This window comes from Musca autumnalis, unplaced genomic scaffold (genome assembly GCF_047663935.1).
Source record: "Musca autumnalis isolate F117 unplaced genomic scaffold, ASM4766393v1 scaffold_3, whole genome shotgun sequence".
NCBI classification, from domain to species: Eukaryota; Metazoa; Arthropoda; class Insecta; order Diptera; family Muscidae; genus Musca; species Musca autumnalis.
This window is the reverse complement of record NW_027411866.1, coordinates 227,562,014-227,585,436: the sequence shown is the minus strand read 5'-3', so window position 1 is coordinate 227,585,436 and position 23,423 is coordinate 227,562,014. Positions and strand designations below refer to the sequence as shown.

Genomic DNA, 23,423 nt, shown 5'->3' with positions numbered 1-23,423 from the left:
TTTTAAAGAGGAATATTCACCAATTTATCGGGTAAATAAAACCAGAAACAAACAAAAATGTACCTTCGCACCACCAAAACCCTTCATTCTCAGTTTCACCTGAACAAACTTTTCTTTTTAGTTCTTTGGCAAGTTTCGCGTGGTAGCCTATAAATATGCAACTGCTGATTTAGTGCAAATGTTTATTTATTTGTTGTTCTTGTTGTTGGCTGTTTGTTTTAAGCAAGTTTTTAAAACATTTTTACACTTGAATAAAATTTGAACAAAAACAAACGGGAGCCACAAGAAACCACACAGCTGATGAGATGGTGAGAATGGTGGAGGTTGGTTGGTTGGTTGGTAATGGCGGTAGCTATAAATGTGGTTAAAAAGGAAGGCATCATACTTGTACATACACGCCGAGAAAACTGCGGAAAAAAGCACAATGGTAACAAGAAAACCACAACTTTAACAACAATTTTGTTTTCGATTGCAACAACAAAAAACAAGAAAAGCAGCGTTGCAATGGAAACATTAAATAAACACACAACGCAGCCATAAATATTCAAACCGCCTAGCAAGTATACATTGCAGAGTAAAGCACAAACAAACAAACACTCTAGCGAACTAATTTTTCCTAGTCTATTTTTAGGCGTTCACTTAGTTTTATATGCAAAACAAACGCATGGAAGTAGAGTGTTGTGCCTAGCTTTAGGAGTTTTTATTATATTTCTACTGGGTTAAATGGTTTATAGTCATTTCCTTTCGCGCTCAAAGAAGTTGCAACAACAACAAAATGCTAGCTAGTGCCTACCTTTAGGCAGCTTTCAAATTTAATTTAAATAATAAACAAAGGAGGAGGGAGAGATACTACAAAAAGCTGCATTTTTGCTGCAAAATTTATACTGGCACGTTGTATCCATTTCAAAGCAAAAAACGGGGGGAAATCTGTGATATTATCACCAGGATAACAATTTCGTTGTCACTACGAGGAGGATGATGACGACAACGACAAAGTGAACGTGCCTGGTTGGATATTGCATTTGTTGCGACGTGCATTGCCTTAAATTAACCTTTCCTACTGCTCGCTTTGTCTGTTTAGGTTCACTTCGTTGCAGCGGCAGTAAATCCCTCAACCAGTTGTCGTTCTCAACATAAAGCCCTTCTTTACAAGCATTTGTCTTCACCATTACGACGTGATTCCCTTTAGTCTCGTTTTACTGAAATTATGCCAAGAAGAAAATAACAAAAAAAAAAACGAAACGAAAATTGTTGTCATAATTTCTTAGGCTATGTGAGTGAGGCGTTGTTACAGAAAAAAAAGTTATGGGACTGAAAACACTTTGTAATGCTTTGTGTTTTCTGTAATAGCTACCAAGCCATTCTAACAAAGCTTGCTGGTAGGGCCCTTGGCCCTTTAGAAAATTTAATTTTCGTTAGTAAAGAAAGCTGCAACAGCAGCAGCAGTGCAGTGACAACATAGGCAGACATATAAGTGCCCACAAAGAAAAAGAGGATCATATTTTGTTGAAATATTCTGCATTTCTTTTTTTCTTCGTATACAAAGTGTTGCACAACGTTGTTGGATAAAATGACAGCAGCATTTACTAGTGCTAAGCCATGTGGAATTTGAAAATACCCTATTTGCAATCATTTGAAAATCTTAGATATGATAGGGAAAATAGTTCTTGGCATAGAATATTACAACCAATGTATTCTTGAACCCAATATTTTAAGTTCAAGTTCATACATACTACAATCGAATTCTTAGATTAAAGAATTTATTCATAGCTTTCAGGAATGTGTTCATAAAATGTAGGAATATCTTCATTGATTCTAAAAAAAGTGTTTTTTTGTATTTTCATATAGAACCAATGAGTGAATTTGGCTGACTTCCGAAACGACAGTTACTTTGTATTCGTACATGAAACTAGGGGTTCTTAGATCGAGTTGCCCATTACTGGAATTTCATAAAATTATTCTAGTATGAAACTCGATCTAAGAACTCCTAGTTTCATGCACGAATACAAAGCAACTGACGTTTCGGAAGTCAGCCAAATTCACTCATTGGTTCTATATAAAAATAAAATAAAAACACTTTTTAAAAATTAATGAAGATATTCCTACATTCTATGAACACATTCCTGAAAGCTATGAATAAATTCGTTAATCTAAGAATTCGATTATAGAATGTAGAATGTTTCGGAAGTCAGCCTTTTTTATCTTGAATGTGTTCTTCTAGAAATGATGTTTAACATGGAGATGGTGATTTATTGAATTCTAAGAATTTATTCATATATTTAGAGTATGTATTCATAGATCGTACGATTGTTGAAAAATTTGTTCATAGATTTTCAATATGAGTTCATAAATTCTGCTAGTGAGCTCTTAGCTTCAATTCGTTGTTAATATCTAATAATGAGATCTTAAATTCCGAAAACATATTCATAGATCCGGAGAATATATTCACATATTGTAACAAGTATGTGTATTGTTGACAAGATTCTCTAAATAAGAATACGTTCATACATTCCAAAAAGTAACTCTTATATTCTGAGAAACTATTAATTTATTCCGGAATGTATTCACTGATTGTGAGAATATGTAAAGATACAAAAAAAATAATTTTCTGGATTTTCAAAAATAACTAATATTAGATTTTCGGATAAAAATAATTTTGAAGAATTATTAGATTCCATACATTCAAAAATTTAATTCTTATATTCTGGGAATTTATTCATAGTTTCAGAGAATGTATTCACAGATTGTATTCTAAAAAATTATCCATTTACTCTGGGAATGTATTCATAAATTACAGGAATATGTTCATAGATTCTAAAATTAAAAATTAATTTATGATTATTTAATTATGATTATTTACATAAGTTCAGCGATTTGAAGAATATGTTCATAGAATGAATGAATCTTTGGATTCTGAAATATGATCCATTTATTTTGGGAATGTATTCATATATTGGAGGAATATGTTCATAGATTCTAAAATTAAAAATGAATTTATGATTATTTAAATAAGTTCAGCGATTCGCAGAATATTTTCATAGAATCAATGAATCTTTAAATTCATTGATTCTAAGAACGACATGAATTCCTTAATATTATCTAAAAATCCAATCTTAAATTCCGAGAATATTTTCATAGATTCTTCGAATATTTTCACATATAAAAAATGATTACGTAGAATATATTTTTTTATTTTTTATTATTTAAATAAGTTCGGCGATTCGAAGAATATGTTTATAGAATGAATGAATTTTTAGATTCTGAAAAATAATCCATTTATCTTGGGAATGTATTCATAAATTGCAAGAATATGTTCATAGATTTTGAAATTACGTTTTTCTTGGAATTTCGTAATGAGCTATTAGATTTTAAGAATTTTTCATAACGAGTTATTAAATTCTAAGAAAGAATTTTTGAATAGAATTTGTTCTTTTAACAATGATTTTTAGTCCCCTCGAGGGACTGTCACCTCGACGCGATGAGGGGGCCTAGTAAGTGCAATGAACCTAAAAGCGATGCCGGCGGTAGCATAGCTACTAGCAGGGCCTCCCATGTCGGTAAGGTTGAAGGTAGCGTAGCGTAGGTATTCCAGTGGAGCGGCTACAACTGGTGTCTCTTTCTCCCATGTTAGGGGCGGTCAACACAAAACTCTGGTGTGACTGTATACCACAGATAACAGCCCTATCAAACAGACTTTGGACCTTAGGTTTACGACCTACTGCGCCGAGATTAAATTGTTACTGAAACCATAAGAAATGAAAGAATAATTACTGATCGATACAAGCAAACGACTTTTGGAATGAAACAACGGACACGAATTGGATTCTGGAACGTCAAGACTTTATTTCAAACTGGTAAGCTAGCCCAGCTATAAAGAGAATTCGACCGCCTACGTCTTAGTATCCTGGGTATATCTGAAACAAGATGGAATAATTTCGACAAGCATATATTAAACAGTGGAAAATCTATTCTTCGGAATGCGAGGAGAAAACGCGCCCCACCCGAATGGTGTAGCTTTTCTTCTGAGCTCGGTGGCGAGAAAGTGACTGATGCGTTGGGAGCCCATTAGCGAGCGTAAAATTACCGCTAGATTCAAATGTAAGGTGCGAAACGTGTCAATCATCCAGTGCTATGCGCCAACAGAAGCGGCAGAACCAATCGAAAAATAGATGTTTTATAGTAGCTTATCGGGAGTATCTCAGCGTATCCCCGTCGGAGATATCAAAATTGTTATGGGCGACATGAATGCCAAAGTAGGCTGTGTCAACACAGATTTTGCAAATGTGATGGGAACCAATGGCATGGGAACAGCGAATGAAACGGCGAGCTTCTAAAGGAGCTTTGAGGAACTAACAATCTTGTCATTGGCGGCACATTATTTCCGCATAAGACCGCACATAAAATAACATGGGTTTCACCAGATGGATCAACAAAGAACCAAATCGACCATTTTTGTATTAATCGCTTGTGGAAGCGAAGCATAATGGATGTCAGAAACAAACGTAGTGCTGACATCTCATCAGATCACCACCGTATCATTGCAGAGCTGAAGCTAAGAGTTGCACGGCCAAATGATCCTGGAACATTAAGATCACTCAAGTTTAACATTGGGAAGCTCAAGAGCCCTCAAATAAGCAATGCTTTCTACTCCAATGTAGAAACTGAAAAGGTTTCCCGAGATATTCCAATCGACGTGCAATGGGACGCAATTAAGAGTGCTTTCATTTCCACCAGAGAAACAGTTTTGGGCAAAATGCCAAAATCGTGTAAAAATGGATTTCCGACGACACGTGGGCGAAAATTGACGAGAGGAGGAAGGCCAACAATGCCATGAACAATGCCAAAACGCGGAGCGACGTTCGAAAAGCCAGGCAAGCATACACCTCAATTGATACCAGTGTTAAACGGTTATGCAGATGCGATAAACGCAAATGAATTGAATCAATTGCCGAAGAAGCTGAAACCGCTGCAACTACAGGAAATTCAATGTTGCTCTATGACTGTACAAACCGCATGATTGAAAACAAAAGGGAACATGGCTGTACCTATCAAAGATAGAGATGGAGTATTGCTCACAGATCCGAAAGATCAGCTTAAACGCTGGAGAGAACACATTACCGAGGTTTTCAGCCCTCCTCTTGCTTCTCCTACTAACATCATCAATGTAAGCTCTCTCAACATCCCAAAAATATCTCGCATTAATATCCAAATTCTCAGTATTAATGAAATCGAACTAGCTATTCGAAAGAGCAAACCTGGCAAAGCGGCAGCAGCAGATGGGATCGTACCCGAAATGTTCAAAGCAAACCCACACAGAAGTTCTCAGATTCTTCACCCCCTATTTGAAACCACATGGCAAACCGAAAAATTCCCGAGGGAATGGATGCAGGGAACACTTGTAAAAGTACCAAAAAAAAAAAAGCCGCAACCTCAGATTGCAACAACTGGAGAGGAATCATGTTGTTATCCACACCACTCAAATTTATTAAAAGCGCAATACACTGAATTTCAATGTAGAATTCTTCATAATGGCACATTATCGGAAACAATAGATATTGTGGCCGGTGTTCGACAGGGATGCATTCTATCCCCTCTTATATTTTTAATTGTGATGGATGAGTTACTCCGGTCGAGTGTGGATGCTCCAGCAAACAGAGGTATACTCTGGCATCCCATAAACATGGAATATCTAAACGATTTAACATACGCTGACGACATTGTATTGATCTCCTCTTCCGAACGCCATATGCAAAGCAAATTAAATGACTTGCAAACCAAGGAAGAGAAATAGCAACTACGGATCAATGTTAATAACTTCCATCTTGATGGCAGGCCAATTGAAGATGTAGCCAACTTTACATACCTTGGAAGCCAAATAACACCAGATGGTGGCACCCAGGCAGACATCCAAGCCCGATTAGCTAAAGCTAAAGGTGCCTTTGCTAAACTGCGGAAAATATGGCACCCCGACAAAATTCGTATTTTCAACTCGAACGTGAAATCCATACTTTTATACGGATGTGAAACATGGCTAGTATGCACCAGAGGGACAAATAAATTACAGTGCTTTGTAAACCGCTGCTTAGGGCACATCTTACATATATGGTGGCCTGATAATTGGATACCAAATTTCGAATTACACAGAAGATGCAACCAAATCCCAATCGAAAAAGAAATTGCTCATAAAAAAATGGGTTGGGTAGGGCACACGCTGCGTAAATCCTCAGACAACATAGCTCGACAAGCCTTAGACTGGAACCCACAAGGGGCCCGACGTAGAGAACGGCCCAGAGGCTCTTGGCGTAGAAGTTTAAATACTGAAATAAAATCTGTTAAGGAGAACCTTAGCTGGTCTCAAGTATAAGCAATTGCTAAAGATCGTAATAAATTTAAGGAATTTTGTACGGTACTATGCGCCTCCTAACCGGCGCGAAAGCAATAATAATAATAATAATAATAATAAAGATTCTGTGGATTTCAAAATCTCAGATTTCAGTAAAGGAAAACATAATGTCATATTTTTTTTAATAGCCGGGTGGATTCTGAGAAGGATACATTATGTTTGTTAATGTTTTCTGAAAAAAAGAGTTCTTGGATTCATAGTTTCATAAATTCTAATATTTGTTAAACGAAATCTTGGATTTTAATAACGAATTTACTAAAATCGAATGTGTAGTAATGAGTTCTCTACTTTTGAAAATAAAATTATATTAATGAGTTCATATATTCTGAGTATTCAATTCTTATTTTTAAGAACGAGGTGGTCGTAGATTTCTGAAATGTGTATTTAGATTTTCGTAATGTTTTCTTGGGTTCTTTGAACGACCTTTTAGATTGTGGGAATATGTTCTTACATCCTAAGACTAAGCACATTTTTTCTATGAACATAATCCTATATTCTAGGTAAAAAATTATATGTATACATAGATTTTAAGAATTTTTCATAACGAATTATTAAATTCTAAGAAAGAATTTTTGAATGGAATTTCTTCTTTTAACAATGATTTTTTTAGATCTTAAAGATTCTGTGGATTTCAAAATCTCAGATTTCAGTAAAGGAAAACATAATGTAATATTTTTTAATACAGAAACGGATTGATTCTGAGAATATTTTCCAGGAAGCCAAAAGTACACTAATAATAAATTCCTATATTCGGAGGATGTGTTTATAGATTTCAGTGTTTTCTGGAAACAAGAGTCCTTGGATTCATAGTTTCATAAATTCTAATAACGAATTTATAGAGTCTGAGAATTAATTCATACAGCCTGAGGCTTTATTCATAGATTCTGGAAATATACCTATATTTATAGATTGAAGAAATAAGTTCCTAGATTTTAAAAATGAATTTAATGTATTTGTAAAATGAAATCTTGGATTTTAATAACGAATTAACTAAAATCGAATGTGTAGTAATGAGTTCTCCACTTTTGAAGATAAAATTATATTAATGAGTTCATAGATTCTGAGTATTCTTAGTTTGAAGAACGAGGTCCTAGATTTCTGAAATGTGTATTTAGATTTTCGTAATGTTTTCTTGGGTTCTTTGAACGATATTTTAGATTGTGGGAATAAGTTCTTACACCCTAAGACTAAGCACATTTATTCTATAAACAAGAACATATATTCTAGGAAATAAATTATATACATATTCTAGGAATAAGTTGATAGAGAATCTAACAACGAGTTCCTAGAATTCAAAAATTTAAATTTCTAATGAGTTCATAGAATCTGGGAATGAGATTTTTAGAACGTGTTCATAGATGGTAAGAGTAAATAAATATATTGTAATAATAAGTTCATATCGACGATATTGGTTGAACATTATGATGTAGAAACGTTACTGGCATGAAAATATTCAAAGATTTAAAATAATACGATTCACAATAATCAGCTCCAAACTATTATAATACTCGTAATGAATTCGAAAATCCTGATTATGCAATCCATAGATTGTAAGAATTAGATGGACAATCCTAAAGTTTTGCTTTTTAAATTGAAAATTATGCTCTGTAAACAATTTTAAAAGTTTCCGGGAAATAAGTTCTTATATTCTAGGTACAGGTAATAGGTCCTATTAACTCGTTGTTAGAATTTTAAAACTACTTTTGAATTTTCTAATGTGTTCGTAGCATCTGGGAAGAAATTCTTAGGTGAATTCAATGTTTTCGTAGATTTGAAGAATTAATTCATAAATATTGGTGGTATTGGTAGAAAATTAAGAGGAAAAATTTTTATTTCTATGAAAATATTAAATGATTCATAAAACTTGGATTTTAAAGATTCTAATTTTCTTTTGAGTTCAAATAGTCTGGGAATGAGTTCTTAGATTTTCAGAATGTGTTCATATATTCTATGAATAACTGCATATATTCTAGTAATGAAATCATATCTACGATATTTGTAGAAAATTAAGAAGGGGAAACATTATACTAATGAAAAATAAAGATTTGGAAAAAAACGATGTCTCCAAAGGGTAAAACTATAAACTGATGACTTTGATATAGGCCTTTATAAAAATAATAATAAATTCTTCTTTTATGAATGGGTAATGTATTGGATATAGCAGAATGAAAAGAGAATAGTATCAATCCGAATGAATGAAAAATAATAAGGCAACAGGATCCAATGGATAATGAGGCATATTTAAACATATTTTTTATAATTAGAAATTATACAAAAGAAAATTATAAAAAGTGCAAGCAATAAAAGCTATCGGCTAAGTGTTTAAGTTCCTTGCCGACTGCCGGGTATGATATACGCGTACTCGTCGAATGGTACCTAATCATTCTGTACAACTGTATAGTGAGTTTCTACTGATAAATAATATGTTTCCTCATCATCGCATTTATATGCTACTCTGTAAACCCAGGAAGAACAAGTAGAGATTTTTCACTTATCAAAAGCTATCAACAGACCACATAATTATGCTGATAATAGAAAGAGGTATATATGTATACTGATAATGAGACCCTTAAAAATGTAAAGAAATGTTCTAAGGTCTTTAGTGACGTCAATATGCCAAATAAAACTAATTATTACATAAATATGTAAGGTGTACCTGTAATGTCGCCATTAGCTTGCCATAAACATTTTCATGTAATAACTACAAAGTTAGTGCAAGCAGACCTTTCTTGGCAATGGAGGTAACATACATATTATTCATGTTAATTTCTTATTTCGTTTTTTTATTTTTTTGGTATGAAAATAACTTATACAACGTACATGCATAGCTTACGAGACATTGTTCAAAATTATAGAGCGGAAATATTAACAGTATTACAATGCCATATTAAACTTTATACGAATATTTTTTTTTTCTTCCAGCCTTTTGGACACGAAAAGGGCTAAGAGTTTTTAAAGAAGATAAAGGGTGTACTTGATTTATAATGCAAAGAAAGGTTGGCAGCAGAATTTAATGCTGTAACTATTCTGTAGGGAAAATGAAATGTTGAATTTTTTATGAATATTAAGAGAAATAGGCGATTCTGCTGCATACTTTTAGGTCCAAAAACCCAGATGTGGGACTATTCATTATTCTTTGGGTAGTTTATGGTTAATGGAAGCAAAATGGGGAAATTAATATGAATTCCTACGTAGAGGTAAACTTTTCAAAAATTAGTTTCGCAACTATAGGACACAAATGAAGTAAACTGTGGTCGATGACATTATGCAACACTGAAAATACAAACAACTTCTAGTGTACATTTTTTGAAAGTACATATTGAGACTACAAAAACCTTGGTATGGTTTTGTCCCATCAGATCCAGTCGGATTTTATGGCCCCATCTAAACCGGACTGTAACTAAATTTTTTTTGGCATTTATCGGACCTTTATCTCAGAAACGAATAGGAATTTGGCCATGCTGTCTTTGGCAATACTGTAGCCCTAAACTAGTTGAACTTATCACTTGAAGCGACCACATAAGACAAAATCTATCTAGGGCATGAAACTCGATAAAATATGGAAAATTTTACATAATTGCTGAAATGCTGGTCAGTATCAGCTAAACTATTGGTAGTTGAAATAAGTAACTTTCTGCATTAATATTCCAAATAAAGTTCTCAACAATTCTGCAGAACATTCTGAAACTCTAAAATGCTTACTTTACGTTGTTTCACCGGTATATTGCTTCATATCTTACTACACGTGTTTCAAACACAGTTCACACCAACAGTTTATTCTCGCATTTCGGAGTTCACCTCATTATTGACATATTTATTATATGGTCATTGAAAAATATACTGAAAACAACGTGATAGAGGCATTTCACAACAATAACATGTTACGAAAAGTTGTGTATTACATTCCAGCGAATATTTTTCGAAAAGAAAACATTAAGAAAAAATTAACTGAAATTTTCGATATTTTATAAAATTTGAGGCAATAAATGTAGCTTTTCGAGTTCATTATTTCTCCAAATAGTTTATTCTTGCCCTTATCTACCATATTGCTTCAGAGGCCAAATGAAATTTCACATAGGTTTAAGAGATATAGGCCAGAATTGCTTTAAAAAGTCAATATTTAACCATGTTTAGTTTAGGGGCCATAAAATCCAAGATGGACATGACACAACAAAACCCAACTAGGGTTTTTGTCGTTTGTGTCTGTACTTTCCATGTGCCGCGCGTTCACCCATAAGAACGTTAAAAACTTGGGTTTTGGCCTTCGGGTTAGTAACCCTCCCCTAGAAAAAACAGCCTACTATGAAAAAGCGAAAGAAAAGAAAAACAAACCCTTCTAAAGTTGACGACCCCCGCAAACGTTTTAAGGACCATGATCTGCGAATCTGCACCTGGAATGTTCGCACTCTTTATAGAAAAGGTGCAGTTTACGCATTGGCAGATGTACTTGAAAAGTACAAGGCCGATATTACTGCCATACAGGAAATACGATGGAACGGGAAAGGCGTCACAACAACACCTAAAGGTGACGCACTGTATTATAGCTGCCATGACATAAAGCATGAATTTGATTGCGGATTTGTAGGTGGTCGGAGGTTAAAACATCTGGTCTCCAGCTTCACCCCTGTGAATGAAAGACTCGCTGCAATTCGATTAAAAGCAAAATTCGTCAACATCAGCTTTATTTGCGCTCATACTCTCACTGAAAACAAGGACGAACAGACGTAAGATATATTTTACGAGCGCTTAGAAGAAACTTATGACCGTTGCCCTGCCCATGACATTAAAATTATTCTAGGCGATTTTAATGCCAAAATTGGAAAGGAGAATATCTTTGGCCCAACAGTCGGGAAATTCACTCTCCACAGTGAAACATCTGTCAATTGTATGAGGCTGATAGACTTTGCAGCTCCAAGAAACATGGTAGTTAGCAGTACCAGATTTAAGCATCTCGATATTCATAAGGGCACATGGCTGTCGCAAGATCAAAGACCAAGAAATCAAATTGATCACGTTGTGATAGGTGGAAGACATGCATCAAGCGTGTTGGATGTTCGATCGTTCCGAGGTGCAAACATAGACTCGGACCACTACCTTGTTGCAGCAAAGGTACGTACCCGTCTAAACGTTGCAAATAAAGCACGAACAGACACAACGCGGAAGTTGGACATCGATAGGCTGCTAACACAACAGATAGCCACAGCATATTGCACTCAACTAGCCCAATTGCTTAACGCGAGCACTCCTTGTCCCGATAACATAACAACACAATGGCAACATATTGCCCATCCTATACTTGGATTCCAGAGACCTCCACAAAGGAATTCATGGTATGACCAGGAGTGTCGTGCAGCTACCGAAGAGAAAAATGCGGCATATAGAGCTACTTTACAATCAGTAGCAACGCGTAGCGCACGAGAGAGATATCGGGAGAAAGGGAGAGAAGAGAAACGTCTTTTCCGCAAGAAAAAGAGAGAAATGGAAAAGCGGGAGTGTGAAAAAATCGAGATGTACAGGAGCCAGAATGAAGTCCGAAAATTCTACCAAAGAGTGAAACATCAAACAGATGGCTTTGGTACAGGCACATCCTCCTGTAGAGACCAGCAAGGTAATCTGGTAACAGATACAGATAGCGTGCTCAGGATATGGAAGGAACATTTCTCCAATCTCCAATAGTAGCGAAGACGATGATACCACAGATCCAATCCCAGAAGATGGTATAGAATGTATACCGCCCGGCCAAGATGAGGTAAAAAAAAACAGCAATCAACCGGCTGAAGAATAATAAAGCAGCAGGAGCCGATGGCTTACCAGCCGAGCTGTTTAAAACTGGAGGCGACGCGCTGATAAGGTGTATGCATCATCTAGTTAGCACCATCTGGCAGGAAGTACGCGTACCCGACGATTGGAACCTGAGCATCCTATGTCCCGTCCACAAGAAAGGAGATAAGACTGTATGCTCCAACTATAGGGGCATAAGTCTTCACCCTATTGCCTATAAGATAGTGTCAGGGATATTGTGCGAACGACTAAAGCCAATGGTCAACGAAATAATTGGACCATACCAATGTGGCTTTAGACCTGGCAAGTCCACCATTGACCAGATATTTACCCTGCGACAAATCCTAGAGAAGACCCAAGAGATGCAGATCGACACATTTCACCTTTTTGTCCATTATAAAGCAGCATTCGACAGTCCCCTCCGATCAAAGGTATTCCACGCAATGTCTGAATTTGGTATCCCCGCAAAGCTCATTCGGCTTTGTAAAATGACTCTAACTGACACAAGATCTTCAGTAAAAATAGGAAAGAACCTCTCCGAAGAGTTGTGTACCAAAAGAGGTTTCAGACAAGGAGACAGCCCTTCGTGTGATCTGTTCAACATCCTGCTGGAAAAGGTTATACGAGAGGCAACCCTCAAAAGAAGTGGCACAATCTACACGGATAGTCACATGTTACTTGCTTATGCTGATGATATAGACATCATGGGACGATCAGTAAAAGAAGTAACTGATACCTTTATGAAGGTCGAAGGAGAATCTGCTAAAGTGGGTCTGGCGGTAAAAGGCGAGAAGACCAAGTTGATGGTGTCGACGCGCAATGCGTCCATTGAGCTCGGACCGACTATGGAAGTTGGTTCCTTTACCATTGAGGTAGTAAAAGACGTCGTCTACCTCGGCACCTCCGTAAACACAACAAACGACATCATTTGTGAAATAAAAAGAAGAACTGTATTGGCCAACAGATGCTACTTTGGTTTAAGTAAGCAGTTTAAAAACAAAGCCACATCTAGTCAAACAAAAATAACGCTGTACAAAACACTGATACTACCTGTGCTGATGTATGGCTCCGAAGCCTGGGTACTTGCGCAAGCAGACATGGCAGTGCTTGGTGTGTTTAAGAGAAAAATTCTTTGAAAGATCTACGGACCAATCTGCGTTGACGGTGAATATCGACGTCGCATGAACCACGAGCTGTATCTGCTATACAACGACATCAGTATAGTTAAACGTATCGAGATGCAGCGATTGCGTTGGCTAGGCCATATCATAAGAATGAGCGATGATGAACCCGCTAAAAAGGCGTACGAATACATGCCACATGGCGGTGCACGCAGAATCGGCAGGCCTAAGCTTCGATGGAGCATACAAGTGGATGAAGAAATGAAAAGGCGCGGTATTCCAAAAGGCGCGGTATTCCAAAAGATGATTGGAGATCTTTGCTTAGTTCGGTCCATGGAACAAATGTTCTGTAATGGGCCAGCTAAGTAAGTAAGTAATCCGGTTAGGTCAATTACACAAACGGACTTTAACTTAATGCTAATAAGATCGTGAAAAGACGGCCTTCCACCGCAACGTTTTCTGATTTCCACAAAATCACTTTCTATGCCATTTTCGGAGGGAACAACGATTAAAATAGTTTTCTGCCAAGGGACCCGGATAGGTCAATCACACAAGCGAACTTTGACTTATTTCTAATAAGAACGTGAAAAGACATGAAAAGTCTTCCGTCAATTTAGGCGTAATTTTTAAAAATGTTAAGGGTCCTGAAAAAATAAATATAAACATGGATTACTAGATTTTTAGAAACAATAGGAGGAACAGCAGAAAACAAAATCACGAAATTCTTAAAAATCTTTAGGACACCCTAGCAAAACCATAATTTGTTAAGATTTTTTAGGAAGATCAAAATAACACAAAAACAGAAAAATATTAATAATATTTACGAAGATCAAAAATTTAACGAACAGTTAAAATTTTATTATTTTCTGAAGAATATTTTTATTTTTATTTTCGTCTACCAAACACCATACCATTCAGTTGAATTAAACAGAAAATCTTAACTTATATTGCCTATCCCCAGGCGCTGAAAACAAGCAATTTCAAAATAACAATTGTTTTATTTTGTCCAATTAAATATCCAGAAATCTAAACACTACTTCTTTCTTCGAATGGATGAATGAATGATAGCAAAAGAACAATTTGAGTGAAAATATTTACAAAAACATTTCTAATTAAGGGAGCTATTGTTTGGCAATTTACACTCGTGTTTTTCTGAATTATAAAAAAAAGATTTTTTTTTGCATTTCTTTTATTAACCAAAAATGTATTTTATTTTGCAAAAGAAGAACAAGAAAATATCTCATCATTCTAGTGGTGGTGGTGATCATAATCATCTTTATTGTCTGTGTTTTGCTGATGACGTTTGCCATTCTTTTGATAGCATGCGGAAGCAACATCAACAAAAAACTAGACAATTATTCTAATGGTTCATCGTTTGGCTGTTGGGATTCTATTTTCTAAATGTTGTGTGAAATAACCGAATAAAAAAGAAAGAAAAAACAACAACAAAAACCTGCAGCAGCATTATTCTCATGAATTTAATGCAGTTTCAACAACAAAATATGGCATCAGCTAAAGAATTATTTTCTATTTGCAATAGTGTGTGTGTTTGTGGTGGCAGTCGACAGTGTGCCAATGTGTATGAAAAAGAAGGCGGAGCTAAAGTACCATCATCATAAGTAATACCGTTATAGCAAATATCTGTCTGTCCATGGTATGAGTGTGTGCGTGGGCTTGCAACGACAGCATCTTCAAATGCTAAAATCATCACCACCAACAACAATAACAGTTAGCAACATAAAATACTGGTTATATTTTAAATGAACATTTTTGGCACAATTTCAAAATTTGTCGTCATTTTTAAAATGTGGTTTGTTTTGGATAGTAGTAATGGTGGCTATATGTGTGTGTTTGCTGACTATGTTTAGACATCCCAAACTCTCCACGTTGTCCTCCGTGTTTCTTTTCATTTGTTATTGCTTGTTATGGCCTATTTTTTCTACTCTACTTTCATTCAGTTCCTTTTTCTTCCGGTATGAGCCGTTTCTATATCATAATTTTGTATGCAGTACCTTAAACTGTATTGAAAGTATGGCCGTAGAAATGTTGTGAAATTCAAAAAGGGATAAGAAATAAATTTCTAAATAATTTTAAAATCGAAGAAGATATTTTTTAAGAATTAAACATAACATCATCGTGGCGTATAAGTGTTGACAGCACGTATACGTCACCCTGGACTCCATAAAATCAACGTGATAAAAACATTGCATACTTTAAGGATGAGTACTTTTAACCATAATAATTCTGAGAGGTTTTAAGAGGTGGTTGTCTGTAGCACACAATTTAGTCAGATACGTTGGAAGGAAATAACCTGTTTTAGGTATTCTTAGGGAAGTACTTATTCCATATAAAAACATATTGTTAAATTGACTCAAAGAAACCAATCAGAACCCAACAACACTGATTTTATTAAACATATTTTAGGAGAATCGATAGATGAAAGGGGACAAGGAAAACGAAAACTTTTTTAATTTAGAAATCCAATACCGTGGAGGCCTCACTGAAGCGAAAAACACGCATGATTAAACACTTTTAGTAGGGCTCAAGGAAAACAAAACTAAGTTTTTTTAATGATTTTTAGGAAGGACTACGGGAGCCAATACGCCGGATTTTAAGGAAATTCAAATATGGCATTTACAAATAATTTAGGAGGGCTTAATGAAAACAAAAAAGTGGATTTTTAAAGATTTTTGGAAGGACCAATGAAATCAATAGCGTGAATTGGATTTTTTAAGATTTCTGCCAAGTCTAACAATATACATATTTATAGGCTAGCCTAAGAACGACACCATCACGCAAACAAATGCCTCTTGATAATATGCAGGATATTCTGGCCCAACACCATAGGTAACATAGAGCTGTGGAACCCACACAAAAACAGATTAAACGTAGGAAAAGGAGGTGGATTGACCACACCTTAAGAAATAATGTTCATAGCATAACCAGAATGGTGCTTGAATCGAATCCCTAAGATCCAAGAAACATCTGGCGATGGACAATAACCCAAGAACTAAGACAAAATAACCTTACATGGGGGAAGGTGCAAAACAAAAACATTAATTTGTACAGATTTCGGGAAGGGTCCAAAGGATATATGTTGTAAGGATTTTACGAAGGTTCAAAAAAGCCATTTACGTGGATTTTTAAGAGGGCCCTAAGAAACCAACAAGTGAGACGCTCAAAAAAATCAAACTGGCTATAAATATCTAACCGGAAAGTTTTGAAATACTAGAAAGCACCGTATTGCATTGTTTTAGCAGGTTGTATAACCTAGTGTTTACAATGCAATAGGGACTTTTTAGTATATATTTTAAAAGGTTCTGGTATAGCCAGTTTGATTTTTTTGAACATGTGGGCGTTTTGGCGCTGAGCGCCTCAAATATGCATTTATAAAGATTTTTAGGAATGCCCCCAAGTGAAGTCAATCATGTGAATTTTTAGGAGGTCACAAGGAAGTCAAAGTCCTAAATTTTTAAAGATTTTTGGGAGGATCCAAAGAAGACAAACGTGGATGTTTTCTCAAGGAAACCAAGAACATGAATTTTTATAAATATTATGGAGAATTACCAGACGAAGTTGAAGAATGGAGTCTATATGCGAATTTCGATCAAAGCTTGGAGCACCATCCCCGATGATTTTTAGAAGAGTCCAAGGGGGCTAAAAAATTGAATTTTTAAAGATTTTTGGGAGGATCCAATGAAGGAAAAAAGTGAATTTGGAATGGAAGTCAAAATCCTGATTATTTAAATATTTTTGTTAAGATTTTGGATTTTTATGAGGTCGAAAAGAAACCAAGAACATGCCTTTAAAAAAACATTCTAGAGAATTACCACCAGGCGTTGTTTAACTTCGAACAAAGCTTGGAGCACCAGGTAGCAAGACTTACATGCAGTGATGACAGAAACTACTTCAAATTTTCCGAAAGAAGTTTGGTTTAAATGAGGTATTCTCAAAGAATACCAAGCTGAATTCTTAGTGAAGACTTAGTGGTCTTCTATAGATGACGAAAACGTCTCCTCATAGAAAACGAAGTGGTCTTCCGATAAAAGAAGATGAGGTCTTCTCATAGAAGAAGAGGTCTTTCTCATAGAAGTCCAAGATGCCTTCTCATAGTAGACCAAGAAGTCTTCTCATAGAAGAAGAGGTCTTCCCATAGAAGACCAAGAGGTCTTCTCATAGAAGACCAAGAGGTCTTCCCATAGAATACCAAAAGGTCTTCTCATAGAAGAAGAAGAGGTATTTCTCATAGAAGACCAAGAGATATTTTCATAGAAAACCAAGAGGTCTTCTCATAGAAGACCCAGAGGTCTTCTTCGGTCTACCGGAAGAAGACCAAGAGGTTTTATCATAGAAACCGAAGACCAAGAGGCATTTTCATAGATAAAGAAAAAGAGGTCTGACCATAGAAGAACAAGTGGTCTTCCCATAGAAGACGAAAGGTCTTAACACAAAACACCAAGAGGTCTTATCATATAAGAAGAAGAGGTCTGTCTTCCAGTAGAAGACCCAGGTGTCTTCTCATAGAAAAAGAAAAGGTCTTCCAGTAGTAGAAGAAGATATCTTCCCAAAGATTACCAAGTGGTATTCTTATAGAAGGCCTAGAAGTCCTCTCATAGAAGACCAAGAGGTCTTCTCATTGAAGACCAAGAGGTCTTCTCATTGAAGACCAAGAGGTCTTCTCATTGAAGACCAAGAGGTCTTCTCATTGAAGACCAAGAGGTCTTTCTCATGGAAGACCAAGAGGTCATCCCATGGAAGACCCGGATGTCTTCTTCGGTCTACCGGAAGAAGACAAGAGGTTTTATCATAGAAACCGAATACCAAGAGGCATTTTCATACATAAAGAAAAAGATGTCTGATCATAGAAGAAAAAGAGGACTTCCCATAGAAGACCCAAAGGTCTTAACGCAGAACACCAAGAGGTCTTCTTATAGAAGAAGAAGAGATCTTCCAGTAGAAGACCCAGATGTCTTCTCATAGAAAAAGAAAATGTCTTCCAGTAGTAGAAGATGTCTGCCAACGATTACCAAATGGTATTCTTATAGAAGACTTCGAAGTCCTCTCATAGAAGACGAAGTGGTATTCTCAAAGAAGAGGACGAGATTTTTTATAGAAAACGAAGAGATCTTCTCAACAAAGACCGAGAGGTCATATCATAGAAGACCAGGAGATTTCTTAGAATACAAAACGATCATCTCATAGAAGATCACGCTGTCTTTCCATATAATGCCATGGAAGTCTTCTCATACGACATTCCATAGAAGATCATGAGTACGAGGGCTGAACGATAACTATTTGGCCTAACAATGAAAACGCGAATATTTACCAAAAAAAGGATTTTATTGTTATCTTAAGTAGTCTCCAGTATGATTTATACACTTTTTTTGTGCGCTCAAACCTATTGGCGAAGCACTTTTCCACTTCGATTGAGACACCTCCAACGCTTTTACAGCATCTTCAAGCAACAAAAATCATTGACCACGCCTTTTTTCTTGATGTGCTGGAATCAAATGAAGTCATTGGATCCACAGTCCGGTCGAACAGGCGCTGGTTTGAATCGGGTGACTTCAGGCTTACAAGTTATAGTGTACCACTCGGAATTAACTGTCCTATATTTCTCAAGCCATATAGTCGCCACACGGTCAGTTTTTCGGAAGAAACAGGCAACCTTTTGTTTCGAAGTGCTTCTTACATGAACAACTTTCGTTTGATTTGGCTCTTATAAATGTCGTTCAAAGCACCGCGATCGATTTTGTGCTCAATTTCTTTGAACTAATTCACTGGAGCCTTTTTTTGAGCGATTGTCCAATTTTGCTGGATCTAACGAGAAAAAATCGATTTTTGCCTCCAGGTGTTTATGCAATATCAAATCTTAGTTGGTGGAAAAAATGCCCAAGGATGCCTCTATCTCATGGTATTTAACATGGCGATCTCGCATTATCCGTTCATGCACGGCATATTTTTTTACTGGCACAACGACCGATTTTGGGCGAGCCTCACGACCTTCGTTTCTTGGCGAGTGCCGACCACGGTTGAATTCATTAAACCAGTGTTTTATAGTCCTATAGGAAGGTCCTTTATCGACATACAATGCTTTAATTTGATTAATACACTCTTGCGGCGATTATCTACGTCAAAAGTTGTGAAAAATTCTTGGAGGAAAATGTTCACAAGTAAATTCCATTTTTATGCAAAGTGATTTTTTCAAGTCACTGTAAACAAGACATATCATGGTCGTACGACAAACTGTGGTAAGTCTAGTCTAAAAACTGGCAAACTATACAAAAAAAATCAAATGGCGCCTGGCAATATGCCGTGTTGCCTAGGCCCTCTTAGTTTGTCTCAAAAAAGACCACGACGAGAATATCTTGAAGTCTTCTCATAGAAGTGCATAAAGCATTTTCATAAAAACCTTGAAACCTTTCAATAAAAAAAGCCTTTTTCGCAGAAGCCGTTAGTTGTCTTATGACCCCTAATGGTATGCCATTAGGGTTTTTCGTAAGTGGTCTATGAGGTCTTCCGGTAAAACAAATTGATGTTCTCTTATAGATGACTACACGTTATTCTCATGAGAACTCATCCAAGAGTCCTCCTCATAAATGTTTGTTATCCCACTTTGCCATTAGTCAATCCCCTACAATTCTTGTCACACAACAACAACTTCTGCTGTTTATGTGACAAAATTATTTTTGCTTGCCCGCATTTCCGCTGCCTCTCTTTTAGTGTGGGGACACGTGTATGTTTACTTTAGACTCTCTGGTATTGTGGAGAATAGTTTTGCAAGATTGCAACAAATCCAGAGGACTATAAGGGAGTAACGAAGAAGAAGAAGAAAAATAAAAAATAGAACGTGCCTAGAATTCATATAATACCCAAAAATGGAGTGTTCGTCCAAATACAAGTTATAAACTTTGATAAATTGTTTTAAACAATCTCCTTTCATTGAAAAAGGAAACTTGAGGATTTTTTTACATCTTCATATTTTTCTTTACTCTTCTGATTACAGTAAGTAAAGTGGCTTTAGAAAATTAAGAATATTATGTGGAGTAGCTACAGAGAATAGAATAAAATAAAAAAAATCTGTTAAGCCAGCCAATCTTATGGATTGCATAAGCATTTTTATTGGCCAATGAAATGAAGACAAAGATGAAAGGGAACAATTTTTCATTTGCTCGATTGTGATTCCAAACAATCTTGTTGATTGGCTGACTGGCTAGTGATGCAATGATGCACAGCAATTGTTAAGAGACATATGGAATTGTATTTTACTTGGTAGCAGCTGATTGTGAAGTTGCAAAGACAAGTGTGAGTGATTTTAGTACAGCTAAGATATGGACTGTGTTGCTGCCCCAATTTCACCACAATATCCAACCCATGACCCGCTTGTTGACTGGGACCATATGATACGTTGCATCTTTTTAACTGCCGTGCTAAAACCAACTGTCTCCCGATTTTGTTATACCCTCCACCATAATATGGAGGGTATACTTAAATTTGTTTTCCGTTTGTAACACATCGAAATATTCATCGGAGACCCTATAAAGTTTATATATTCTTGATCAGGGTAAAATTCTAAGTCGATATATCCCTGTCCGTCCGTCAGTCTGTTGAAATCAAGATACAGATCGCAATTTTTAAGATAGAGCTTTGAAATTTGGTATAGAAGTTTCTATTACTCCTAGGATGTTTGGTATTGCAAATGGGCTATATCGGTCCACGTTTTGATATAGCCACCGGGGTACCACCCGATTATCGGTATTTGTAAGGTTTTAGCTTCATTATTACACCGAAATGACTGAAATTTGGTACATAGTCTTCGTTGGGGGTATTCAACTTTCCCCAGAGTTTTGTCGGTACAGGTCAACGCATTCATTTAGCCCCCATAGAACGGTACCTCCCGATTTTCGGTATTTTGAAGGTTATGGCCTGAATATTCCTCCGAAATGACTAAAATTTGGTATTTAGTTTTCGTTGGGGGTATTCAACTTTCCCCTCTAATTTTGTCGGTATAGGTCCACGCCTTCAAATAGCTCCCATAGAACGGTACCTCCCGATTTTCGGTATTTTGAAGGTTGTGGCCTCAATATTCCTTCGAAAAGGCTAAACTTTGGTATTTAGTTTTCTATGCAGAATATTGTTGGTATTGCTCCACGCCTTCATATAGCCCCCATTGAACGGTACCTCCCGATTTTTGGTATTTTGACGGTTGTGGCCTCAATATTCCTCCGAATTGGCTGAAATTTGGTGTTTAGTCATTATTTGGGGTATAAAACTTCCCACATGAAACTTGCGGGTATAGGTCTACGCCTTCATATAGCCAACATTGAACGTTACCTTCCGATTTTCGGTATTTTGAAGGTTGTGGACTCAATATTCCTCTGAATTGGCTTAAATTTGGTGTTTAGTTTTCGTTGGGGGCATTCAACTTTCCTTTTTTATTTTGTCGGCATAGGTCCACGCCTTCATATAGCCCCCATTGAGCGGTACCTCCCGATTTTCGGTATTTTGAAGGTTGTGGCCTCAATATTCCTCCGAATTGGCTGAAATTTGGTGTTTAGTCATAATTTGGGGTATAAAACTTTCCATATGATTAAATTGCTACAACAGCAAGGAAGGTCTCAGTAATATTTTCGAAACTCTGCGTCTTATGGAAAATTTATAGATCCCTTCCCGAGCCATAGTGAAATGTTGGTCTAAGACCCAAGCAGTAGTTCAGTATCGATCTTTCCTATCGTAAGTCTTTCATGGTGACACGCAAACATAAGCAACGAGATCGGGAAGGCGTAGGAGACAATTGGCCCGATTACCTTTTGGTAGATCATTAGAGACACCACCACCAAAATACACCTTGGTTGGCAAAATAAATTAGTTTGGCTCTTTCAAAGATAAAATGCCATTTAAATTCCCATTTTTTTCGCAGAACACTACTCCCAAATACCTGATTTTAATTTTGCCTCGGATAACTTTACCACCTATTTTAAGGATCAGGTAGAAAGACCCTAAAATTCGGATATACGACCCGAGGTTTGTCATTGAACACGATAACTGAGCATATGCCCACATTCAGCTTGAGGTCCCACCTAGTAAAATGTCTATGTCAGTCTTCAAGCCAAGCATTAAGGCGAGAAGCCATAGTGTTTGACGACCGTGGACCAGTCACCACCAATATTAAAAGATGGTCTGGGTACAGTTGTAGCAGGCCTTCTCGGAGAGTTTAGGCATATCACTCACAAAAATATTATAGAGCATCATGGTCCAGTACGTGAGCCCTGGGGAACCCCAACTCGAAAAGTGAAAATACGGTCGCCAACTTAAACTTCAAAGCTTCTGTACCTTGAGAAAGTTCATCACTAATCTGCATGTCTGGGCATCAAAAACAACTTGCTTCAGTTTAGACAAGATCCCATAATGTCACATTGAGTCAAAGACCCGGACGAAATCAAGTCCTATGGCTATAGTCTCATATCTGCAATCAAACCCCTTGATCACAAAAGAAGACCGTAACGGTGTGCGACGTCGAGTATTCCGGTCTGAAGCCAAACTGGCAGTCCTTTACAATTCGTTTGTCATCAACCATATTTTTATGGAGTTTGAGTTTGAAGGACTCGTACAGCTTCTTTAAAGCTAAAAGCATCGAAAAGGGGGATGATAGCTACCACAATCACTGACTGGTGAACTTTTCTTTGAAATGAATAATCACCATGGCTTTTTTCCAGGCTTTTGGAAAATGCCTATGTTCAGAGGTGGGTGGTTGAATAGAATAGAGAAGAAATCTGCCTCTTTCAATGATCTGTCTGGTATCCTGCCTCAACAAATAGACTTTTCGGCATGTCTGCTTTCAAGAGTCCCACCAAAACAGCTGTTTTAAGGTGTTTGACTCTCAAAGAGTCGTATAGCTTCCAAGCTCAAAGCATCACAATGGAACGATGGATGGTGAATCCTTCGTCACCGTGACTTTTTTTCAGGCTTTTGGAAAGTATCCTGGGTTCACTGAGTAGTTGAATAGAATGGAAAGGAAACCAAATAAAACTGTTCCAGCCTTTTTCAATGTTATGTCTGGTATCATGTATAAACCACTATACTTTTTGGCAGGAGTGCTTGCCTCGCGCACCAAGCGG

General features: G+C 36.6%; 1 protein-coding gene across 29 annotated transcripts in view; it reads right to left on the bottom strand.

Annotated features, from left to right (window-relative positions):
• Positions 1–23,423, bottom strand: part of Adar (Adenosine deaminase acting on RNA) — a 431,247-nt gene that overhangs the window by 267,430 nt on the left and 140,394 nt on the right. The window lies entirely within an intron of this gene.